Here is a 17249-nt window from a genome sequence, read left to right on the forward strand (position 1 = left end):
TATGTTAGTCACATTTCTTATCTCGGCTTCTCCTGACACACCTTGCAATATTTGCAGGGTAGACATAACTTAAGGCTATAGAGGGGGAAACACAGGCTCTGAGCAAAGGCAATTTGCAGGATGACCAATGTTCTTACAGTTTTTGGACCTTAATATATTTCCGAGTCCTCCCACTAGACCGGCAATTTTCAACAAGGGGGTTCCCTTGGGTCGAATGACTCTTTCACGGGGTCACCAAAGGCCATCAGAAAACACAGATATGTACATTAAAATTCACAATTACAGTTAGGAAGTAACAACAAAAAGAATTTTATTGTTGGCTGTCACCACACATGAGGGACTGTATTAAGGTCACACAGCCTTAGAAAGGTTGGGAACCACTGCTCTAGATTGGGACAACAACTCCCACATCTGTGGAAAAGGACAGAGATCTTCCTGTCCAAAACTTATGAAATGGGAACCTTCAGCAACTACTCTGCGTAGAAGTTGGAGGAAACCTGCACTGATGGCAAAAGTGTCCAGACCACTGAACATGATATTTTTTAAAAGGCACACAGGCACGCCTTCATGTCTATCTGGACACCTCCCGAGAAAAGAAAACATTGTCTATGTGTGCCACGTGAACATATAACACTAGTCACCAGATAGAGGCCACCACAGCAGGCTAGGCAGAGACCATTGAAACCATATCGCTCTTCCAAACACAGAAAGGATAAAGATAGAGAAATAAAGTTAACCTAATTGATAGACAGTTGGAAATCTAAAAATGTTTTTAATCTGGCTCACGCTGTCTGGAGTGGTGGTACATACCTGTAATTTCAGCATTGGGAGGTAGGCAGTTGGGAGTTCAAGTTCATCTTCAGTACACAGCAAGGTCTAGGCCAGCCTGGGCTAAATGAGACACAGTTTCAAATAAATCCAGTCAAACAAATCATAATGGTAAACTTAACCTAGATCAGATACAAATGGAGCGATTGCACACTCTTTCTAAGTGTATTGTTTTAGTTGTTCAAATCGAAACGATATGGTGTGGTAATGTTTGATATGTATGCATAGTTTGCAAAGATCAAATCGGGGCAGTTAGCATTTCCATCTCCATAACTTAAAGACCTTTAATTAATATGCAATAATGGTAAATATTTATGGGGTACAGTGTGATAAGAAGTCTTGGGACTGGAGCAATGGTTCAGTCTGTAAAGTACTTGCTCTGTAAACACGGGGACCCGAGTTCACATCTCCAACATCCATGTAAAAAACATTGGAACGAACATGCAGTACACCTGTAATCCCAGTGCTGGGGTGGGGGGACAGGGTTCCTGCTAGCCAGCTGAACTGATGAGCTGCAGGTTCAGTGAGAGACTCTGCCTCCAAAATAACATGGAAAGTGCTGGGCAGTGGGCGTGGTGGTGGTGCATGCCTTTAATGCTAGCACTCGGGAGGCAGAGACAGGCCGATCTCTGTGAGTTCGAGGCCAACCTGGTCTACGGAGTGAGTTTCCAGGACAGCCAGGACAGGCTCCAAAGCTACACAGAGAGAAACCTTGTCTCAGAAAACAAAATAACGTGGAGAGCAGTAGAAGAAAATGCTAGAACTCAGACTCTGGCTCCCCATGCATGTCTTGAGATGCGCGTGCATACACACACACACACACACACACACACACACACACGTAGCAAACACACGGGGGAGGGTGGTGACATTAATAAGCAAAGATGACACATAACCTCAGACAAGGCCATTAAATGACCAACCTTCGGTTGTTTGTTGGCCCATGAAAGGCACACTGTGAGATTGGAGGTTAGATGCCAATCACCTTTTAAAGCTCTTATTTATTTTGTTTGGAATGCCATTGGAGTTAAGGTTCCAGGAAGGAAGGAGGCAGGCTATGTGAGAATCCGTCTGAAGGCACTCCTTTCCTGGTGCTGATTTCTGCCCTATTTTCTTTTTTTGTTTTGTTTTGTTTTTTGTCTTTCTTTCTTTCTTTCTTTCTTTCTTTCTTTCTTTCTTTCTTTCTTTCTTTCTTTCTTTCAGATTTCTGTCTCTTCCCCCCAGCCGCCTCCCCTTTCCCTCCCCCTCCCCCAATCAAGTCCCCCTCCCTCGTCAGCCCAAAAAGCAATCAGGGTTCTCTGCCCTGTGGGAAGTCCAAGGACCACCCACCTCCATCCAGGTCTAGTAAGGTGAGCATCCACGAAACTGCCTAGGCTCCCACGAAACCAATAGGTCCAGTAGAATCAAAAACCCGTTGCCATTGTTCTTGAGGTCTCAGTAGTCCTCCTTGTCCGCTATGTTCAGCGAGACCAGTTTTGACCCAGGCTTTTTCAGACCCAGGCCAGCTGGCCTTGGTGAGTTCCTGATAGAACATCCCCATTGTCTCAGTGTATGGGTGCACCCCTCGCGGTCCTGAGTTCCTTGCTTGTGCTCTCTCTCCTTCTGCTCCTGATTTGGACCTTGAGATTTCAGTCCGGTGCTCCAATGTGGGTCTCTGTCTCTGTCTCCTTTCATCGCCTGATGAAGGTTAATATTCAGGAGGATGCCTATATGTTTTTCTTTGGGTTCTCCTTCTTATTTAGCTTCTCTAAGAACCCGAATTATAGGCTCAATGTCCTTTATTTATGGCTAGAAACCAAATATGAGTGAGTACATCCCATGTTCCTCTTTTTGGGTCTGGCTTACCTCACTCAGGATAGTGTTTTCTATTTCCATCCATTTGCCTGCAAACTTCAAGAAGTCCTTGTTTTTTACTGCTGAGTAGTACTCTAATATGGATATATTCCATACTTTCTTCATCCATTCTTCAATTGAAGGGCATCTAGGTTGTTTCCAGGTTCTGGCTATTACAAACAATGCTGCTATGAACATAGTAGAGCATATACTTTTGTTGTATGATAGGGCCTCTCTTGGGTATATTCCCAAGAGTGGTATTGCTGGGTCAATGGGTAGGTTGATCCCGAATTTCCTGAGAAACCGAAACACTGCTTTCCAGAGTGGTTGCACAAGTTTGCCTATTTTCATTTATATTGCTGTGCTGAAGTACTCAACCTAAAGTGACTTGGCGGGTGGGCGGGTGAGATTTATTTGTCTGACAATTCTTTGTTGAGGGGAAGCAGAGGTAGCAACTTGAGCAGCCATCACATCTACAGTCAAGAGTCGACAGAAAGGAGCCCTTAGAAGCTGCCTATTTCTGCCACTTCTCTTGATTTTTCATATTCTACGTCGGTCAGGATGCCCTGCTTAGGGGATGGTGATGCCCATAGCGGGCAAGATCCTCTGCACCAACTATCAAGACAGTTCTCCACAGACATGCCTGCAGGTTAAGGGGATCTACTCGATTCCTCAGCTGAGGCTTTCTTCTCAGGTTATTCTCAGCGGTGGCAAGTTGAGATTTAAAACCAACCAGCATAGTGCCAACCCTACACACACGGTCAAGTTTCTAGGCAGCAAAGATCAGGCACAAAATGCCCGTTCTCTGAAGTTTCCAGACCTGACAATGGTGGCATGGACTTCTTTGGAAGAAACAAGCTGTGGGTTTAAGTCTCCATCTTCCTTTTCACTAGCTCTGCAGTCTAACACAAACCATCCCAGTATCTGTCCTTGGTCTTCTCAGCTATGAAGAAGGAGTGATGCCGAGTTCATAGGGTTCGTTTGAAGCTAAACTGAAATACTGTTCACAAATGGTGTGCCTAACTGATACCGCCTCCACACTGATTCCAGTTCCTCAGATATTCATATGCTTAGGCTGAGAGGCCTTTTTGTCAGGGAAAAATCCTAACCCTTAAAACTTCTGGAATTTAGTCTTAGAATAAGGATCACATCAATAATAAGAGGCAGAAGTTCATCCCAACGTTTATTGGCACAGGATATACATTACTATTTCAAAAAGGAGGAACAGTGAGAAAATATTGTACTGAAACAAAATCAAAACCCAGCTGGGCAAGCTCCGAACAGGATCTCCATGTCTCATGTCAAAATGCTCTTCAGATGTCCAAATCTGCTCAGCTTTGTTGACTCCAACACACTTCTTTCTCTCAGGCTGGTTCCACTCCTCCACTCCCGGTTAGCAGCTCTCCTCAGCAGGTAGGCCACAGCTCTGGCATCTCTAACATCTTGGGATCTTCAAGGTTTCACCTTCACAGCTTCCCACAATGGCCTCTTTGGATCTCCATGCAGGGATACCCCGACACGTGCCTGTCTTTAGCGGCTTTCCTTAGTTGCAGAGGTAGACTCCGTAACCTCTTTCTTGACTTTAAAGTCGAAGCTGCCAAGTTTAAATACATTTTCATCAGCTTTCTGTTTCCGATGGTTTCCTTCACTGCCTGAACTTGGCTGTCCTGGAACTCCATCTGTAAACGAGGCTGGCCTCAAACTGAGGGATCTGCCAGCCTCTACCTTCTGAGTGCTGGGATTAAAGATGTGCACCCCCACACCTGTCCCTATGCCCTTCTTTAATTCTTTTTCGCGAGTTGGAAACGTAACTGGGTGGGGTTTTGCTCTGAGGTCACCACTCCCTTTACTCAGCAGCAGGCATTTCTTTAACCTGCTTGCACTTCCTAGTGCTCCTTTTCTCATCCAACTGTATGTTTTATATTTTTCCTTGCTCAGCGTTCTCCTTTTCATTATAAACCTGCATAAGACTGGCCACTAATAACCACACAACATAGTCAACCAACACTGGCCTGTTTTGAAATCTCCTCTGCAAACACAATTAATCCAAAACTCTTCCATTTATCCTCAGAAAGCAGCTACATTGTTCACCAAAATATCCCAAGGTTGGTGTCAAACCCATATGCTCACACGCTCCTCTGAAGCCTTTCCAGCCAGTCCCCCACAGTTCAAATCACCCTCTGCACCACCGTCTCACGTGTTCCTACTAGAATGGCCTACTAAGCCTGGTTTAAAATGTCCAATCACTTTTCTAGTTCTAAGTCCCAAAGTGTTCCATATTCCTCTACACGAAAGCATGCTCTGGCCTATCGCAACAATACCCCAGTCCCTGGTACCACCTCTTGTCTTACTTAAGGTTTCCATTGCCATGAAGAGATATCCTGATCACCATTGTCCACTTAGCCATTCTCTCGCTCAAGATTCCTAACATGAGAAAGTTGGGGTTGGGAGGCTGGCAGGGGGAAAACAACATTCTTAAATTCTGAAATTGGGTAAAAAAAATTCCACCACTCTACCTTAGGTATGTAAACAGGTCCCTACCCAACCAAGCTCACTGCGCCTGTGCTTTGTGAACAGGCTGACTGCTCATTTGAACACTCGGATTGGCGGCTACTTCTCTGACTCGTTTTCTGTCTCTAATGGGTTGGAGGGAGACTCCTGCTGTAATTAGCATGTGTGTGGGGCAGGGAAGAACCCAGTCCTACCCGGTGAACTGTCAAACGTGCTATGCATCAGCTTCTCCAACTCTTCGGCACCATAAAAATTCACAGCCGTTCTGTGGTCCCGACATTTTTGTCTGTGAAGAATTTGGCATTTAGTGGGAAGTTATTATTTCAATTCTCGTCAAATTAAACTTCCAGGTCAGTGTTACCATTTGGGATGGAAAGAGCAAACACAGAATAAAAGAAATAAAAAGCAAGGAACCAAGAGAACTTAGCATTAAGATGCCACTTGGAGTTAACTGTTATCACTTCAGAATACTCTTGTGATAGCCAAAAGAAAGCCCAGGCTCATTAGCTATCCATAGTAAAGATTCTTTTGAAAAAAACTGAAAAACCAAAACCAATCTCCATTGAATTATTTAGCCTTTATAAAAGTATCTGACCATCAGTGTAAGATATTTCTGAGCCAGGCGGTGGTGGCACATGCCTTTACTTCCAGCACTCGGGAGGCAGAGGCAGGCGTATCTCTGTGAGTTCGAGGCCAGCCTGGTCTACAGAGCTAGTTCGAGGACAGGCTCAAAAGCTACAGAGGAACACTGTCTCAAAAAACAAAAACAAAACAAAAAAGGATATTATTTCTGAACAATCAGTTCTATTTCACTGAGCTATAAACCTAGACTTACAATCATAATTGTAGTTGAAATTTGGCAACAATGGGTGCTTCAGTTAGGATTACTTTGTTATTCTTGATCCTTTGTGTTTTCATATAATTTTATAGTAATTAACATCTATTTTTTTAATTAAAAAATGCAGCAGAGGTCTTTATAGCTAACCTATAAATTGCGTCAGTAGATTAATTTGGGAGAACATCTTAATAATATTAAGTATTCTAATCCATTAACATGGCGAGTCTTCTGTTTCTTTAGTTTTTTCTTTCTTTAAGAGTTCTTAAATGGGATGGAGAGATGGCTCAGTGGTTTAGAGCACTGTCTGCTCTTCCAAAGGTCCTGAGTTCAATTCCCAGCAACCACATGGTGGCTTACAACCATCCGTAATGAGATCTGGCGCCCTCCTCTGGCGTGAGGGCATACATGGAGGCAGAATGTTGTATACATAATAAATAAATAAATCTTTTAAAAAAAAGAGTCCTTAAAATAAATCCAAAATTATTTAAAATCATTTATTATTATTGTGGCGTGTATGGGTGCATGTATGTGTTTGTGTTGTGCATGTATGCGCGCTTGTGTGTGTGGATGGGCACAGGTGTGTGGCAGCATGCTTGTAGGGTTCAGAGAGCAACTTGTAGGAGGAGCCATATGTCTTTCCATCTTGGTAAGACAAGGTCTTCCATTTTTTTGAGATCACTCTAGGCTGGCAGGCCTGCAGGCTTCTGGGCGGTTCTGTCTTCCGCACTGCCCTAGGTGTCCTGGGATTACAATTGTGACATGGAGGTCGGGAGGAAAGAGGGGGTGACCCTAAGTGATTTTTGTTTAAAAATGCACATCATTATATCATCCCCGTCCTTATGGCTAAAAGAAGGGGTTCACTCGGGAGATGTCTGTCTTTCTAGAATTCTAAATTAGCCAAGCATTTTGAAAGAAAACGTAAGAGTTATTTTCACACCACACACCAGTGCTGTTGAAGTGAACACACTGGAATCTCACAGAATAAAAACTGAGTTCTGAGTCCCAGGGAGGAAGTGAGAGAAGGTACTTCCAGACTCCCTTTTCTACTTGTTAAGTGTAGGGCAGGGATCGCTTTAATGTAACTCAATGTTTCTCAACCTGTGGGTCGAGACCCCTTTGGGGGGGGTCACATATCAGACATTTATATTACGATTCCCAACAGTAACAACATTACAGTTATGAATCAGCAATGAGCAATTTTATGGTCGGGAGTCACCACAACGTGAACCGACTGTATTGAAGGGTCGCAGTTTAAGGAAGGTCGAGAACCACAGATGTAAGTAATCAACCTCCTAGAACGTTATCTCTGTTCTAGGTAAGAGCTCAGTGCCCTGCCTGGAATCTAGTCGAGCATTTGGTGGGAATCGTAGAAGGGAATGAGACAGCTGTAGATTCCTGACTAAAGCAGAGGAAGGTGTGTGTGTCCAGTCGTCCTGAGAAGCCTCGCTAGGCAGGGAGTCATTGTCAAGGTGAGGCAACCAGGTAGCCCATCACCCTGCTCCCGTTAACAAGAAAAGTAGACACCTCAGGGTAGCTCCTTGGCATCTTAACAGGAAGTGTGGTGGGAGAAAGGCTGGTTATCAAGGGTATCGGACACTGTGGTCTTAGAATGAACCGCTGTGGCCGACTTAGACTTTTCAGGTTTAAGTCGAGTGAAAAATTATGGTTTCCTGGAGCTAAGAGGTGGAGACTTTCAATTACAAGTGACTAAGGAAATACCCCTATGCTCCAGGAACTATTGACCACGAACAGAAAGTTAAATAAAACCCCAGTTTTCCTCTGTAGGAAATGTACAGAGAGGGGCAGAGGACTCTGAAGCTGTTCTAAAGCGAGAGAACGCACAGACGAAGGTGTGAGCTGCTATGCGGTTATTGTCTTACAGATTGCTTGGGAGTTGAAACCACGGGACTCCTCATTAAATTATGAAGGGCACGGGATGGAGATAACGGCCACCCATCCACGACGTTCGAGGAGGTCCGTGAAATTTGTAACTTTGCTGAGCTGGGAGCTGCAGTTTGAGGTAAGAATAAGCAAGATGTCCCCTCGCTGTGAGAACCCCCTTCCCTGTGTTGTTGCTGATTGCTTTTGATTTCAGCTCCCAACAGCCCTGGGAAGAATCTAGGAGGTCCCAGAGTTTCTTCAGGAAACGCTGGGGTTCGTTGTGTTTTATCTCACTTTCTCATGTTTCCCTCTAACGCGAAGGAGACACAGTCTCAGTCTGTACTTCGGAGATTTTAGAAGCGGTGTGGGGAGGGGGCCGGGAGGAAGGCTTGTGATGAGGCTGGATTTCCACAATAGACAGCCAAATTTCATTCATGATAAAAATAGATAAGAATTAGAAGAGCTGATTTTTTTTCAGTATAGTTTCTAGCGGGCTCATGGCCTTTTAGAATGGAAAAAAAAATCAGATTATTGATTTTACTAAGGAAAGCTGAGATACGTTTTTGAGTAACAGGTTACCAAGACATTTGCCACAAGGGCTTAGTGAATGATATGGGTTCTATCCATGGTTATGGCTTTCGGTTAAGAGTTAGAGCTATTTTTCTGCGGTGTTGTTTGGGTGCAACTCATTTTGTGGAGAGCAGCCTCAGAATTCTCCTCAAGAGGACTTTGGAGCTGAGAATGAGAACTCAAATTCAAGCCCTTCTGAGGGCTGACAGTGTATTAGGGCTCAGGTAGTCAGATCCGAACTAAGACAGGGGCCAGGATCATGTGGTCCAAGAATCCCGGCTGGAGAGGCCCAAACCCTGCTTTCGCTTACTACAGTTGTGAACTTGCTGGGATCCTGAAGATACATACACTACTGCCAGTGAAGGCGAGGGCAAGCAGGGACAAAACAAAAGCTTCCTTCCTTCATGTCTCTATGTAGGCTGCCAGGAAAAGATGTGGTCCAGATAAAGGTGTCCTTTCCTACCTCAAGATCTGGGTTAAGAGTGTGTATACTTCAAATTAGGCAAAAAAAAAAAAAAAAAAAAAAAAAACCCTCAAAAAAACAAAACAACAAAACAAACCCCAAACAAACAAACAAAAACACCAGTGGTGGCACACATTTGATCCCAACACTTGGGAGGCAGAGGCAGGTGGATCTTTGTAACTGAAGATTTTTCTCTGTCCTGCCCACCCCATAGGACCAGTTTCTCTCCCACCCACCGGTCCGCACTCACTTATAAAATAATCATTCAGAGGCTTAATATTAATTATAATTGTTTTCCCGATGGCTTAGGCTTCTTACTGGCTAGTTCTACATATAAATTAACCCATTTCTAATAATCGCTATATCTAATATCGCTATGTGCTCCGTGACTTGATCAATGCTCTGGCATCTTACTCCTTCAGCAGCTGCAGTCTCCCTGACTCTGCCTTCTTTCTCCTTGGAGCTTTGTTTGAATTTCCCGCCTAGCTATATTTAGTCCTATCATAGGCCAAAGCAGCTTCCTTATTAACCAATGGTAATAAAACATATTCACAGTGTACTGAAGGGCATTCACATCAGACCTCAGTGAGTTTGAGGCCAGTTTGGTCTACAAGGCAAGTTTCAGGACACCCAGGAATGTTGCACAGAGAACAATGTTGTCCCGAAAAACAAAACAAAGCAAAATAAAAATCCCTCACAGGCGTGGCCTCCATTTTTGGGTTTTAGTTTTGTTCAGTTGGGTTTTAGTGAACTTGCAACCAAGAATAGCCATCACATAAGGATTCTGGCTTGTCTGTGCATTAGTAAGCCCTGAACGAAAGTCTGAGGCTTGAGCTGGCTTGCGGCTCAGGGCTGGTGCATCTGTACAACATGTGGGAAGTCGTTGGGTTGACCATGGTGTTGGAGGGAAAATGTGACCATGGGTAAAGAGTCAATAAATAAATGTTAAGGAATGCTGTTACTGAATCTTGTACAATCTGATTAAATCGCCTAGTGGTGTGAAGATAACCAATCAGAACAATACGCGGGCATTTATACCTGGAAGCTCTTGAGTCAGTCACACACGTGATTGAATTTCTGGTGTGGATCTTACTGCTAGTGCCTTGGCTATCCTTGCCCTTGGGATGAAAACAATACTGTTCTACAGGGCCGTTGTGAGGAGGAAAAGATCCTTCAGAAGGTGCTGGCTGGAGCAGCCATTTTTCTTTTTATTGCTACTTGTTTTTCTTGGGCTGCGTTTTAAATAGAAGCTTCCTTTTCCTACGGAAATCTAGGGAATCTGGTTTAGAGCATGTGTCTATAGGCTGTGGAGCAGCCCATATGCCGCTTTGGTCTTAGAATGAGTCATTATTTCTAAACTTAGTACCTCTGTCTTTGTTTGCTCTCTGAGTTTTTTCAGAAGTCCCTATATTCCCATGTGAGCCCAAACTAGATAATAAAAGAAAACAGGCTCAAGAAAGCACACTTAGATTCTTATCTGAGCGTTTTGCCTGTCCTGTTCTGTGTGTGCACCTCATGTGTGCCTGATTCAGAAGAGGGTGCTGCATCCCCTGGAACTGGCGTAACAGATGGTTGAGGGATGTCATGTGGATGCTGGGAACCAGAGACCTGGGTCTTCTTCAAGAGTAACAAATGCTCTTCGCCACTGAGCCATCTCTCCAGTCCCCTAATTTACATTTGTTGAGCTACTACAAGTCACTCATGTGAGGTAATCTGAGCGCAATGTACAAAAGTTCATTATTTCAGTGAGCAACAGTGGTTTTTTTTTTTTTTTTTTTCTGTTTGCTTGAGGCAGGGTCTTACTATGTAGCTCTGGCTGTCCTGGAACTCACCATGTAGCTCACACTGGTCGAATGCACAGAGATCTGCCGGCCTCTGCCTCCTGAGTGCTGGGACTAAAGGCGTCATTACCATCCTAGGCTTAACAGTGCATTTTACGTTTCCATAAAATTTAGTACTTACAAAGCGTTTCAAATTTCATCAATTTTTTACTGAGGTACATTTTACATACAGTAAAATGCGCATATTTCAATGTATTTTCTACAGTGTTGATGAGCATGTACTTTTATTAAGATACAGTGTTTCTTTGGGAGGGAAGTTGACATCATGTGGGTGCCTATGTTTGGGAAGGCTAACGGTCAGCTATGGTGTCATTGCACAAGGGTAATATGCTTCTGTTACGAGCTGGGGGACTTCAGCTCCAGGTTCTTTTCGAGTAATATCTATGAGGACTCTGTGCCCTTCTCCCCAGAGAGTGATGAGTAACCAGACCAAGCAAGAGAATTGTTTTTATGATGATTCTTTACTAGCAACTTCAATATCCAATGCATCAATGGGGGTTACAATCTCAGTAGGCATGGGGGATTGATAATGGGCAACACACAGGCAATTCAATATCACAATTATTAACCCTACTAAACCTAATACATAAAACCAATTCATAATCTTAATCTAACTTATCTTAACCTTAATACAACTTATCCATTAATTATCTATAACCTTAATACAACTTATCCATTAATTATCTATAAAACACTCCTTAACCTTAGCTTATCCATTATTTCCTAATCTGATCAATTATCCATAAAACATCTCTTAACATTTCACACATTAACATATGTATTAACACATCTATGCACTTCTCTTAACATCTCATACACACATGAAATAGCATCATACGACCTGATATTCCCTGGCTTAAAAAGGGCTTTTTGAATTTCTTCAGGCTGGGCTCTTGTCCGCACTGGGGGCTGGGTAGCAAAGATCGACTCTTGACCCCGTAGTCTGCACTCGGGAGATAAGGTCCTGATGTTCCAGGCTGGTATCTGGTAGTGCCTTGGACTCGGCTTTCGGGTGACCGAGTCTCGGGAGACAAGGCTTTTAGTTCTCTACTCTTGAAGATGAAGCTTTGCTCTCGGGATGGCAAAGCGTTCTGTCTGCTCAAAAGACGAAGCTTTGCTTTCGGGATGGCAAAGCATTCTGAAAGGCAGAGTATCTACTCTGTTCTCGGGAGACAGACCTTCAATGTCCACTCTCATGGAATGAGGATTTGCATTCGGGATGCAAGGTGTTAAATGTCTGTTTTCGGGAGACAAAGCTCTGTGCTTGGGAGACAGAGCATTAAATGTTTAGGCAAGGCATTCAATATTGCTGCTTTTCGGGAAGCAGGCTAGGAGGATCTCTCTTTCCACGGAGGCCTGGTGCCAGAGCCATTGTGAGAAGTGAGATAACCACTCTGCTTCAGCCACCTCTTTTATGCCAGTTCAAAATTGCCCCTCGTTTGATCCTTTCAATAACCAGATGTCCTAGGTTATCAGTATCGACTGGCCACAGAAGGGTGGGGGAACCTCTTGTGTGGCAAGATTATTTCGTTACCACGGTTGCTGGGTGCAGCCCCCCACATCTGGCAGGGCCAGATGGGTGTGGCAGCCTTCAAACGGGCAAATGCTCTCCCAATATTTTACCTTAGTAATTTTCCATACACCACACAAGAAGAAATGCTTTTACATTATACCAAGTTACATTCATTCTTATTCTATAAATTTCCTGCTCTATCTACACTACAGATTCCCCTTTATTTATTCATTCAGAGGAATCTGCTTCCATGCTCATTACAGCTTCTTAAAGAATTACAGCAGCAGCAACAACAGAAAAACAGGGTCTGCCATTATCCTGGAGTTGGCTGTGTAGGCTAGCCTGGAGTTGGCTGAGTGGGCTAGCCTGGAGTTGGTTGTGTAGGCTAGCCTGGAGTTGGCTGGGTGGGCTAGCCTGGCTGGCCAGTAACCGCCAAGGATCTGACTCTTTCTGACTCCCAGCACTGAAATTCCAAGCCATCACACATTGCGTGAGCTCTGGGGATTGAATTCAGTTCCCCCACCTTGCCATCTGAGCTCTCTCCCCAACCCCAAAAAGTAAATTAATTTTTGCACTCCAGAAAGTGTCCCCATAGCCTTTCTCAGTTAATTCCTTACCTCTTCTCTGCATTCCCGATCTCCTGCACTAATTATTTGTTTCTTATGCTGTAGAGATTCATATAAATGGAGCCCTGCAGATCTCCGCATCTGGTCTGTTTCCTTAGGGTAGTGCTCGTGGGATTCATCTCCATGACTGCACATGGTAATTCATCCCCGTCAATGTCTGAGTAATGTCCTACTGTGGGCTACAGTGTCCCATTTAGAGACACGGGTCGGTTCTGCTATTCTTTTGGTCATCATCATTGTCATGCTGTTGGAAGTTCAGAAGTTTGGAGTATCTCCATTTTCCCAATTTGGAAGCCAGGGCTCAGAGAAGTGAGGCGACACCAGCTCCCATGGACGGTCAATGAGAAACTCATGAGCACCCCTGGTTCTGTGCCCAGTCCTCTGCTCCCCTCATGTTCCATTTCCTGAAGCTGGTTTCCTTGGGGCCCTGCCCAGGGGTTTTGCCTCGTCTAACACCAGGATTTGATCTGATACTGACTAACTTTTGATGCAGAGATATCTAGGGATGATAGAATCCCTGCCTCTGTTCTGGCATAACCTCTGGCAGGTCTTTGCCTCTCAGAATGGGTGACTTTCTGAGACTCTCTAGGATTGAAGCCAAGGAGAAGATAAAGGGTTAGGATACAGACATCACAAGCATTTTTAGAAAATAAGTGCTCTCTCTTGGTGACAAAGGGGAAATAGGATGGTCATGAAAAATAGGTCAAGCCTCTCTCAGTCTAGTGTTCCTCAGGCTGACTGTGTGAGCGCAGGCATCCCAACCTCTTGGAGTCTGCGTTTCTACCTGCGAAGAAGAGAGGGTGTCCTGGGAGCTCCTGACACAGTCTGTCCTTTCTAGGCTCCATCAAGACCCGCTGAAGGGAGCGTTACAATATGGTGTTGATGCTGACCTTGCTGGGGAGTTTTCCTTGTGTGGAAAAATCAAGCCATCTCTTTATTTTAGAAGGCGCTATTGTATTATTTATGGAATCTGAATAAAACAGAAGCTTATTTGCCAAGAAAGCAGGGCAAGGGAGGCACGCAGAGTGATTCTTTTGCTCCAAGACAGAGGGAATGCAGAGGAGAGATGCCCTTCAAAGATACTCTTTAACGTCTCAAAAGGACAAACATGGAGTGTGCCCCTTGTTTCGAATGCAGATTAGATTGTGTGGGTAAAGATGTCTTGAAGGAAAAACAAGGAGAATTTGTAAATGTCTTCTTTATTTTTCATAACTTTGTAACCACCCTGTGGTAGATTTAGTAATGTCACCCGATCTCAGCTTCTTTGTCCCTAACCCAGAAAGACATGATGAGACTGTTGACGAGTTCACTTTTCAAGGATCTTTGTGACTACGAAGATTTGTTTAAAGTATGTGTATACTATGTAGTTTGCTGCCCAGAGAAAACCTTACAGTTCTTGAAAAGATTGTTATGTATATGACAAAGTGACCCAACTCTAGTCAGCAGATTTCGAAGAACTCTGTGAAGAACCTAAAGTTGACGGTTGGCTTAGTCAGTGAGTCTTTAGAGGAAACTGCCAAGAGTTCATGGCATCACTGACCTTTTCCAACCAAGGGGAAAATGGCGGATAGCAAATGAGTCGAGGAACCCCCCATCTCGAGGAAAAGAAACCGCTCAACAATGCCATGCTTGCGTCTGGAGAGGAGGGCACTTCTGCTAATCTGGAAATACTGGAAAAGTATTTGTGCAGGGACTAAAATGTTGTGCCTCATCAGTGACTTCCCGTTGTTGGCTTTGATGTACTGCTACCAAGCACTCAGGCTTGAATGCAACATGGCCTTCGTGTGTAGGTGGAGAAAAGAATGACTGTGTCCGGAGTGTGGGCATTCTCTAAAATGAGGATGGCTTGAGGGGATGAGATGACCCCTAGGCAAAGGCAAAGCAAGTTAAAAGAAGGAAGCCTAGACAGAAAGACACCTCATGAAGCTGATGCTTATGTGACAACTTTCCTTTCTCTACTCAGCCTCACAGCAACTGACAATCTCCCTCGGGGTAGACTTATTGGGTGCCTGGGTTCCCAGAGAATGGCAGATGCCTGTCTCACTTCCCCAGGTGAGGTGGCCAGATTTGAGACATCAAGGGGTGATGAGTGGTGACCGGTAGCAACCCCCACCCCCAACTATATGGAGGATACACCTTACATATATGTGCCCCTGCTCCCTCCACATGTTCCTCCCACAGAGCTTCTCATCCCCAATTCCTTGCTGCTTTCTTAGGAACCAGAGGCGCCCAGCCAGTAAATGTAAGTTAAAGGTCAGACTGCATTCAGAGTCACTTGCCTTATGTGGTGTCTTGATATGCGCTGATGTAAACAATACCTACCTAATGAGGGGAAAAACTGGGTTCAAAACTTGCTCAGCTAGCTATAGATGCTCCATTTGTGCAAACTTTAGTTTTTTTCTTCTATTCTGGTGTATAACCGTGGCTGGAAGGAAGGGGAAAAATAGAAGGGAAGGAAAAGCGAAGAAATAACTGGAAGACATGTCGTCTGATGTAAAAAGTTACCAGTTGGCAGCTTCTTGTCTGCAATTGACTTGGTAGGAATGAAGGGGCAGCTGTGTTCCTCCCGAGGGCCCTCGGACTATTCAAACTAGATCCTGAGATACTGGAGTTTCCCAAGAACTGCTTGCTGAAGGGAAAGACTGAAGCCTGCTGCCAGGCAGGGCAGAAATTTGTCTCCTAGGGAGATGTCCCAGTTCTGATAGCTGTTAGATCACACTGTAGGAGAGCGTGGACCGCACTGCAGGAGAGAACAGAACCTGGACAATGACAGAGCGATGCTTTCCCATGTGTGGGCCCACCCCCTTTGACGGGACTGCTTAGGTACTCAAACCTCTGCCTGCTATGAAAAATATTCATGCAGAGCCACCTTGAGCCACAGGTCACCCGACCTCTTTGTTCCTTGTCCCATTGTGACCACATTGAATCTACCCCTTTCTCTGCTTTTCACTGTTGCTCCCCCCTTGTTTCGGCCTGCTGAGGCAGGTGCTGGAGTCTAACTCCTCAGGGCAGCAAGGGTGCTGGCTTTGAACCTAGCACTCTGCTAACGATTTTAGTGTTACGTGTTGCCAGTGGCACTTTGATTTTTTTTTAAATTTTTTTTTGGTTCAGCCATCTTTTTCACTGTGGTCTCATAACATTTGTGGTATTTAAAAACCGAGGTTAGACTGCACATGACCTCCGTGTTTTCTCAGTTGATAAGATGGGGGTGTTTGTGGAACCTGGTCTAGCCTGTTTGCCTCAGAGCTCTCTGCTTTCCACACCACTGCTCTGGTCGCTGAAGGCCAGCACGCTCCAGCTGGGAGGTGCTCACTCAATCCTCGCAGAAGCCACCTGTCTGGTTCCCCTTAGCTTGTCACCTGGCTGGGTATTCACCATAGTTCCTGGCTGCTCGGGAGGCTTTGATCTTCTTGGCTCCATTTGGAGGCTTTCCAGCCCATGAGTCCCCAAGCCTCCCAAGCAGGGTCCTGAAGATATGTGAGCCTCCTTTGTGACTGGCTTCATTTGCTCTCTGGAGCCCTAGTACAGGAATGGGCAGATCCATACCCCATACCGAGTGCATTTTGCTGTCCAGGACTGGGGCCTAGCCGTCCTGTTTCTGGGGTGTCAGTCACTGAAAGGGGGAACTCCTGGCAAGGAAGTGGTTTGGGGGGCTTGGGAGAGAGTGGTGGGAAGGGAGCATGGGCAGTTTCTTCACTAGGCCAGTTCTACAGTTTTGTTCTGGATATTCTCCCTAGAAGCTCAACCTTGAACCTGCTTCTCCAACCTTCTAGTGGTTCTGTAAGCAGCCCAATAGTCTGAAAAAACGGTTGCTTCCTGCTGAGTCCCAGCAGGTGAGCCTTCTGTCTTCTGTAACAAAACCCAGACAACCTTCTAGGGGCACAAAACTGCCCTTACCAGCTTTCAACCATGTCTTTTTGTTGTTTGTAGGATTCTTCCTTTAATAGGACCTTAGATTTGGAATTGTGGTGGTGATGGGGGTGGGGGGAGAGAGTCTTCTAAACCGCACCCACACTGACCTACATTCTCCAGGTAGAGTTCCCTTTAGTAGGACTGTCAGCTGTGAACACATCCGCGGATTAACCCACTGAAGGAATTATCAGCCTCCTCTCAATGGGACCACTGTCTGGAAACCAGGCCTTCACAATAGGAAACTCTGGGAACATTTTTTATCCTAGCTGTCAGGTCCAGAATAACTGGGGACACTGGGGACAAATGGCTAAGTGTGGTGTCTGTTAGCATATCAAAGTGTTGGCTGGCCTCCAAGCTCACTCAGTACCTGTGCCTCTTCTCAGCAATTCTCTTTCCCCCCTCTCTCTTGTCCTCTTTCCTCGGTCTTCTTCTC

The 17249-nt window shown here is 44.9% G+C and overlaps 1 protein-coding gene across 1 annotated transcript in view; it reads left to right on the forward strand.

Annotated features, from left to right (window-relative positions):
* Window positions 1-17249, forward strand: part of Otol1 (otolin 1) — a 105477-nt gene that overhangs the window by 7161 nt on the left and 81067 nt on the right. The window contains exon 2 of the mRNA XM_050147428.1: window positions 7893-8030. The gene's annotated coding sequence lies outside the window, so the exon portion shown is untranslated. The remainder of the gene's footprint in view (window positions 1-7892; window positions 8031-17249) is intronic.

The sequence above is a fragment of the Alexandromys fortis genome, unplaced genomic scaffold (assembly GCF_014885135.2).
Source record: "Alexandromys fortis isolate MF-2015 unplaced genomic scaffold, M_Fortis_MF-2015_v1.1 scaffold_53, whole genome shotgun sequence".
Lineage (NCBI taxonomy): Eukaryota > Metazoa > Chordata > Mammalia > Rodentia > Cricetidae > Alexandromys > Alexandromys fortis.